The sequence below is a fragment of the Meriones unguiculatus genome, chromosome 4, assembly GCF_030254825.1.
Source record: "Meriones unguiculatus strain TT.TT164.6M chromosome 4, Bangor_MerUng_6.1, whole genome shotgun sequence".
Lineage (NCBI taxonomy): Eukaryota > Metazoa > Chordata > Mammalia > Rodentia > Muridae > Meriones > Meriones unguiculatus.
Genome location: NC_083352.1, coordinates 36,678,609 through 36,687,254, shown reverse-complemented (window position 1 = coordinate 36,687,254; position 8,646 = coordinate 36,678,609).

Sequence of the window (8,646 nt, the reverse complement as noted above, 5' to 3'; positions counted from 1 at the left end):
TGTTCCCCCTTTAAAAATGTTGTGTTAAAGGGCCATCCTATTTGATGGTTTAGTTCAAATTGTTGCAGCAATGGATTTGGGGAGTCTTCAGTAGTCTTTCGTATCCCTTTATTCCTTTCCTGTACTGCATTATCCTCTCTTTTCCTCTCTCTGGTGTGTGTGTGTGTGTGTGTGTGTGTGTGTGTGTGTTTGCATTAAACCTTACTTTTTAAAATTGCATTGTACGACGCTAAGAGAATCTTGAATGTCCCCTGGCTCCCTATCTAAGCAATCTACAAGGAGTCTTGGATCCTTTCAATTGAAAATAGCATTAGTACACCTGGCCACAAGGAAATGCCTTTCTTTTAGGCCTTTTCATCCTTACAAAGCAAGAAATGTGAATGCACATAGACTCATACATATGTACATATCTATAAATACTTTCATATGTATGCATATCTAAAATGCATACTAAATTAACTAATCTGTATGTTACAATAAACAATAGCTCATTTTGGTGGCTCCAACTCTAATCCATGACCCCACTGATCATTTCAATCTTCACCTTGCCTTTCTGTAAGCATCCTCTCCAACACTGATCACTATCTCTTTACTTAACCATTGATTCTATATATACCAGGGTCAGAACTGTTAACCCATGTGCTGTGGAAAGCAACTTTCACAGCTACAATAAAATGCTTGTGTGTAATGCCTTTTATACCAGTTTTATATACTATTTTCTAAAGTTGCTTCAGCTAGCATTTCCCCTCACTCCCTTCAATGAGGTTAACAGTCCTTTTGTAATAAAGTTGCATTCTTTTGTCACAGTTTGTATTCTACCCTGAGATTCCTGAACCTCTGGAATTATTTTGGCTTGTTTGCATACACAAAAGCTTGTTGTTTTGTTTTGTTTTGTTTTCTTTGTGTGGTGAAGTTTTATGGGTTTTGACAAACATATAACATATTAAAACTTTATCATCTTGCAATCTTAAAGGATACTTTTCTCACTCTAAAACATTTGTTTCAAGTTTTCATAAAAAGGGGCTGAAGCAATAACTCAGTGGTTAAAGGTGCTTGCTGCTCTTGCAGAGGACCTGAATGTGGTTCTCAGCCTATAGGTCAGGAGGCTTACAACCACATGTAACTTCAGCTGCAAGAAATCCGATGTCCTCTTCTGGTCTCTGAGCTCATCCACTGAGGACATGCAAATCTGCATATCCACACACAGACACATACAAATACAACATAAAGAAAAATAAGATAAAAAAAATTTAAAAATATTTAAATTAGGCTTCTCTTGGAACTCTAATCAACTATGGCCTATTTATTAATTCTGTAGGTGTATGTTTTTTATAATGCCATATGAATAAAATCATTTGTTATGTAATAAATGCTGAGCTAATTGATTTATTTGAAACATTGTCATTTGCTGAATTTAAGGTGCAATTTGCTGACACATCCAGGTACTTAGATGTACATATTTCAGCGTTCTCAGGGTTGAGTTTACATGACTGCAATAAGCAGTATAAATGGTATCAGGGCAGGCTACATGGCAGACAGAAAACAGCAACTACATGGTAACCAAAAGCTGATTCACCAGAGCTGTATTGCAGTAGAATGTTTCAGGACCACTGGAAGCCACTGAAACCAACAAGGTCAATGGAGATGGCTGATGTCCTTTGTTTCTTTATAATCCAGTCTCCAATTATCAGCCAACTGTGCAGAACTGGCTGTTCTCATCATTCACTGAGTTTCATGACACATCTGAAAAGCCCGCATGAGAAATGAAGAGAAGTGTAAATCCTATCCCAGGAATTCTTGCTTTCCCTCCACAAAACTAGCAGATATATGGTTCACTCTGAGAATGGACTTGTATGTTACACATACACTTTTGTTCTATAATAAAACTTCCCTTGTTTTGTCTGTCTCTGGAGTCTTTCTCAGACCGAGGAATACTGAGTCAGGTTTTCCCTCTGACACATGTCTCCCTATATTCCCCTGAAGAAACCTCATCCCTCACTCCTTATCAACTCCTAATTCTGAAGGAGTCTATACTGAGTCTACAGTCATCCATCATGAGAATGTATGGGAAAAGAATTTTTATTTTCACAATATGTACCACCACTATTTGCTAACACTTATTATTTCTTCAGCATGTTAGGTAAGATTTGTTTTTAACTGCATCCTCTATTTGGGAGTCGTAAAATTAACGTAACACTTATTAATCTTAATAAGTATGACCTCTTCTTTGTAATATTGTGTATGCTTTCTATCAATATGTTTAACTCTTCCCTTACGCATTGCTGCTTAATATTTAACAGATTTAACACACAGAGTGACTTGTTTAAACAAATACAAATAAAACTAATAAAATGTGGAAATCCTGACTTGTATTTGACCCACACAGGAAGCAACACCCTAACCTTTTGTAGACTTCCCTTTATAATTGTTCTCAGGAGGAGTCTTTATCCCTTGGGTTTAAGACAAAGGATTGAAGGAAAGGACGTTTGTCTGACTTCCTATTCAGTTTCCACAGAGAACTTGTCTTGTTTAATTCTCTCAGATTCCCAACATGCAATCTGCTAATTCCAGCTTCTCTCTGTTTTGTGCTTTGAAAAACAAACAAACAAAAAGAAAAAGAACAGAAAGAGAGGCCCTCAGGACCACTGGAAGCCACTGAAACCAACAAGGTCAATGGAGATGGCTGATGTCCTTTCCTTCTTTATAATCCAATCTCCATTTATCAGCCAAATGTGCAGAACTGGCTGTTCTCATCATTCCCTGAATTTCATGACACATTTGAAAAGTCACATGAGAAATGAAGAGAAGTGTACTTCCTATCCCAGGAATTCTTGCCTTCCCTCCACTTTAGTTCCCTCCTTTACCATTTCTTCAGGAATCCTGTATTTTGAGAGTGGTACAGTGACCTTTCTATCTGAACTAAGAATTTATGAAATGGTCAGGCTGTATTTAATTTTATAAGGAAGAGTGGGCTTGCCTAAAGTTGGCACATCTGTCTATGTCCAATAGCAGAATAAATAGCCTACCCATGAGTATCAAGTTAGCTTCTGTTCGTCCAGGGGCTTCTTGTAGGGTGACTCTAGTTTGTATCAAGTTAGCAGAAATTAACCAGCAAAATTTGACTACCCCCATAACACTCGTGCCACTATTTTGCTCATGGGCAGGTCTTGCCACACAGTCACTGTTGTAGCTGACAACATTCACAGCTGGGTAAGACTTTGGGTGACCCCCCCCCCATCTGCTTATAATGCTTTCTGGTACTATGAAGCTACAGGCTGGGTAACTGGAGAAAAAAAAAATGTCTTGTGATTTTGATGGATGAAAAGTCCCAATATGATGACATTAGTGTTGATTAGGGACCTTCTAAACGCAGCATGGTAGAGGAGGAAAAAGCAAACTAAAATGTTCTACCATATGGAATGAGTTTTAAACTATCTGAGGTACTTCTGTGAGCCAACGTCAATTCATTCACAAGGGTGGATCTCCTATGCCCCAGTTCATTTCTACCAGAACCCACATTCTAAAGGTTTCCCACTTTAGCACTACTACACCAGAAACCCAAACTTCTAGCACAAAGAAGTCCAGAAGAGAAACCGCTTGCCAACTCTATAGTACTCAAGATTTCATTGAGGATGAATGCTTTCCTTGCCCAAGTTTTCAAACCTCAGGGAAAGACTCTCAGCGGCCCAGCTTAGACTGCATGTTGGTGTTTCTCTCCTGCAGCAGGCAGTACCCATTATTAGAAGCCATGTGGATAGAACGGCAAGAAGATACCCCTCCTCTGTTTCCCAGAGAGAGGAACTACATTATCATGTAGTGATGTCCAACACGTATCATTTGTTTGGTAAACTTGATTTGGTAAATTTCTAATAAATTTGTGTCAGTCTTTCTTCTCCTGTCAAAGATTTTTTTTTAAACAATTCTGTCATTTGGATATAAATTAGAGCTAATGGAGGGCCCTTGGTAGACTGACTCAGAGAGCACAAATGGTAGTCTATTCTCAGCCACAGCCCTCTATCTTGGTGATAACAGTAAAAGCACAAACTCCTATAGAAGTAGGTTCTTACACTTCTGAGTCTGGAGTCTGCTGTCCTTGTGAATGTCAGAAGAGTGCCTGAGGGCAGGTTTCTTTTTCTTCTTCTTCTTCTTCTTCTTCTTCTTCTTCTTCTTCTTCTTCTTCTTCTTCTTCTCTCTCTCTCTCTCTCTCTCTCTCTCTCTCTCTCCTTTCCCTTATGTTTTTAGCACCTCTGTGTCTCAAATGCTCAGAAAAAGAACAAGAGATAAATTAGAGAGGAGGGTGTATCCAAAGGTCAGGTATGGTGTAGCCTTCAAGCCTTTCCAGCAAAATGTGGAGTTGATGACTCAGTTTTCCACAAGCTCCTTTAACCATTTCCTCAGGAACCCTGTACCTTGTAATGCAGCCCATTTCCTAGGATAGACAGAGCTCTGATTTGACCCTCACCACATATGTTTTCCTTTGGCTGTCTGGAGTATAAGGAATTTAAACTGCACCAGTACTGTGTTTCTGCCTGGTTTTCCAAACTTCTCTCACTCTTGATCTCTACATCTAAGGTATTGATCACTCTTCCTCTTATCTTGTAACATTGGTTTTGTAAGGTAACCTCAACAAATGGACCAGCTGGCTTATGAGCATGGGAAACACTGTATACTTTCCCTCTCTGAACTATGTAATGCATATCAGGACATAAAAGATGCCTAGCTATGAAGACATTTATTATAACCTTTCATTATTGATGCATTTGCATACTCTTGTCACCATTTCTGCTCCGTCTTTTTCTGCATAACACACTTATAGAAATACTGAATAAATTTAATTACTCTGATATGTTCATATCTCAAGAAATCTCTTCCGGGCCAGTAAGATCACTGAAGGTGCTTTCTACCTGATGACCTTGCTCAATCTGGAGCCCCCATAGTAGAAAGAGAAAAGCAATTCCCACAGTTTTCCTCTGAACTCCACATGTACATAGTGGCATGTGAATACCTCCTCCCCTCAACAAAATAATTGTAGTGAAAAAAATTACGGATATCTTTTCCTTACACCTTTGCCCCACCTTACACTTCATGCTTTAGTCTTCGTTACTTTCTCCTCTACCTCTGCACTTGTTTCTTAAAACGCCAAGAAAATATGACCCTGTCAATAAATTACTCTAGTTAGGGTTATCTAAAACTTACTATGTATCAATATATTAGTTGGTTGCCCTTCCAATATCCTTGCTGCTTTATAAGCAAATCCTCACCTATCCAAGATGGTGTTCTATAAACCTTATTGCTCAAATTATCCCTGATTGGATAATAAAAGTTGCTGATGGCCTATAGCTCAGCAGGAAGTGGTAGGTGGGACTTCCTGATAGGGAGTAAGGAACTCTGGGAAAAGGAAAGAGGAAAGCGGTATCTCCAGGAGAAGTGACTACGGGCCTGGAAGGTAGCCATGTGGCTGGATGAGGCAAGGTGGACAGGTTAACTTAGTTGAGCTAGTTGAGAGTCTGCCCAGCTAAGGCCTAAGCTTTGAAATATTAAAAGACCTTGGCATTGTTATTTTTATGGCCTAAGGGCCACCCTATGTTTCAGGCCTTTTCACCAGGAGATATAAGCCACTAATGTTCTACAGTAGGTCAGTTGTGCTTGGTCCCTTTTACCTCAGACAGAAGACGAAGATGGCCTTGTCATCTTTAGCTGAATCAAAGCCTGAGGTTATAAAACCCAAATATCAGAAAAACAAAACAAAAACACCTCAGGTGGAAATGACAAGCCAAGATAAAGTCAGAGCTGGCTCTTAGGGAAGGTGGTATAACTGAGCTGTCTGACTGCTGGAGTTGACTGTTTTCACAGACCAAAGTTCAAATGCCCTACTCTGTCATGTAGTATGCCATTCTAGGCTTTTCAAAACCTTTGAGGAAATCGTCTTTCTACCTTGATTTTTTTAAAATTTTTAATTAATTTATTTTTTGAGAATCCCATATATGAGAACCATATTTACATCATTTTCACCACTCTGCCTCTCCCTTTTAACTCCTCCCACGCTCTACTCCTGACTCCTCCAGATTCACAATCACTCCTTTAGTTATTACTGCTGTATAGTAGCGTGATTTTTCTTAATACTTGCATGCTTTTTACCAGTACCAGCCACTCCGGCTTTGGGGTGGAGGTGGGCAGTTGGTGGCCCTCTCTTCGTGCCCTCAGTGCCTTCTCTTTCCTTTACAGCTGGTAGGTCTACTCTCACGAGCATGCTGCCGACTTTTGCCCTAGGATGTATTCACACCAGCAGCCCAACAGAGCAATGGGTTTGGGACAGTGCTCATGTGTGACTCTGTCCTGTTTGTTTGAAATCTGACCACCCAGAAGATGGAGAGTCCAGCGAAAGTAATGCTCAGTGTTCAGAAGAATGAATGGAGCATGGTAAATTTTCAAACAGAAAACTGTTTAAAAAGTAATTGGTAGATTGAATTTTGACAACTGACTTACAAAGGAAAAAAAAATTGGATTTTGTTAGTACATTTTTCCTATCAAGAAATTTCCTGTTTGGTAATTCAGTTTATGGTGGAGAAAAGGAACAAAAGAGAATCATGATGGGACCTGCCCGATCTACATGCAGCAACTGAACAAGTTTCCAGTTTCTAAAACTTCAGCTTAAATTCCAAGATTTTTTTTTTTTTGCATGATCTCACTCTCTTTTTTTTCCACTCTGCCCATTCTCTCACACTTACATGGTACTGAGCCAGTGCGTAAAGGACAAAGAAAATGAACACTGCTGCTCAGAATTACTGATGCCTCTGCCCACAGCCTTGCCCTTCCACACCTCTGTCCAGGTGTCCACTCAGTGTGATTTTGCTTTTACACCTGACCTTTCTCCTTTTTGTATTTTCTTGGCTAGATACGCAGTTCTAAGAGTGATCTCACACGTTCTGGTGCCATTTTCTCCTCCGATCCTTCTGAATCACACCTGTTCTTTAGGGGAATACATTAGTTAGACTTCAACACTGGGAAAGAATGAGGGACACTGCTGTGAGTGCAAGAAACTTACAAACCCTGGCAACACTTTGTGACTTTGGAGGTTCTGGGACCATGCTCTGGTCTCCCCACCCCCACCCCCGCGCTTTGAAAACAACAATTCTGTGCAAGCGGTTTACAGGGCTATTCTGCTCAGCCTGTTTTGGTAGAAAATTATCTCAAGTGGGATAAACACTAAGCCAAGTGAGACTGGCCTTCCTTAGAGAAACTGTTTCCTAAGCATTTGTAGGAAACACAGTCCCTATAGACTCTGCTGATAACAGTTCAACCTAGCAGCGCAGTGACTCTGCAGTTTCTTCTTACGTCACCTGTCTCAGGTGGCTTCTGTGACATTATGTAGTCTTGAAGTTTAAGCTCTTCTATCCTGGTCAAGCCTAGAGGAGAGCGAAGGCAGCAAGATGGTCCTGTCCCATATTTTCACTTGTGAAAAATAATGGTGATGTCTCAGCACTGTAGTGAGGTATATAACAGAGAGTATATAAAAGATGGTGTTTAAGGGATGCTTTAAGAGTGTGTCCAGGATGTTGGGTTGGTCTTGGCACAGCATATTTTGAACATCATATCTTTGAATACAAGCCAGAATGTGTCACAGCACATACTCCAAACTTTAAGGACAGAACCAGCAGTTCTATATTATCTTTAACCACTCTTTCATTCTCCTTCCTTCATCTTATTTACCTTCAATCTCTTTTCTTCCCTCTTCTTTTTCCCTGGACTTAGTTATGCCCATCTGGAGTCATGCTGCTACGACCTGGGCATGGTCTGAGTGTTTCCTAAGAGTCTAAGTGTTCAGAAACTTGGTCAACAAAAGGATAGCAGTAAGAGATGCAATGATACCTTTAAGAGGTAGGTCCTGCAGAAGGTCTTGGGTCAGGCTTTCAACAGGGACTAAAGCAATTCTTATATAACCATTTGGTGGTTCCATATAGAGGATGTTTGATAAGCAAGTAACAAGACCACCCCCTTTTACTGTCTGCTTCCTGGCTTAAGAAGGGAGCCTTCCTTTATAGAAATTCTTCTATTCACCATCTTTAATGAGACCAGCACCTCCACCATGCCATTTGGATTCTCAATCTTCAAAAATATAAGTGAAGTAAATATTTTTCTTATAAAGTCATCCCATCTCAGTTACCTAACTGTTGTGAAAAGCCTGGGAAGAAAAGAAGACACAAAACAAAGAGCATATAAACATAGAACTGTTAATTCTTTTACTTTAGGACCTAACAGATATCCTGTGTATGTCACGGCCAGTATCAACCAGAAGTGTAATAGTTGAATTTGGGGAGATTTTAACAGCAGCATTTGAAAGGATGAGAAAATGCTCTGTGTGTAAATGACAGGCACAGAGAATAATGGGAGCTGTGGATCAGTGGTTTCCCTTTTCATCTGATAATAACGGATGGTCAGCTGCTCACTGTTTAAGTTTCTCAAAAGAAGGAGCCTCTCACGTGGCTCAGCATTTATGTTGCTAAGAGTTTTCTCTGGTGCATCAGGCTGAACGCATCTTGAAGGTGCTTTTGTCTATTGCAGATTCTGCTTACTTCCTACACAACAAACGCTGTTCAGGAGCAGCACTGGAGCCCTCCTCTGACGCCAGCAGATGCAGCTGGTCTC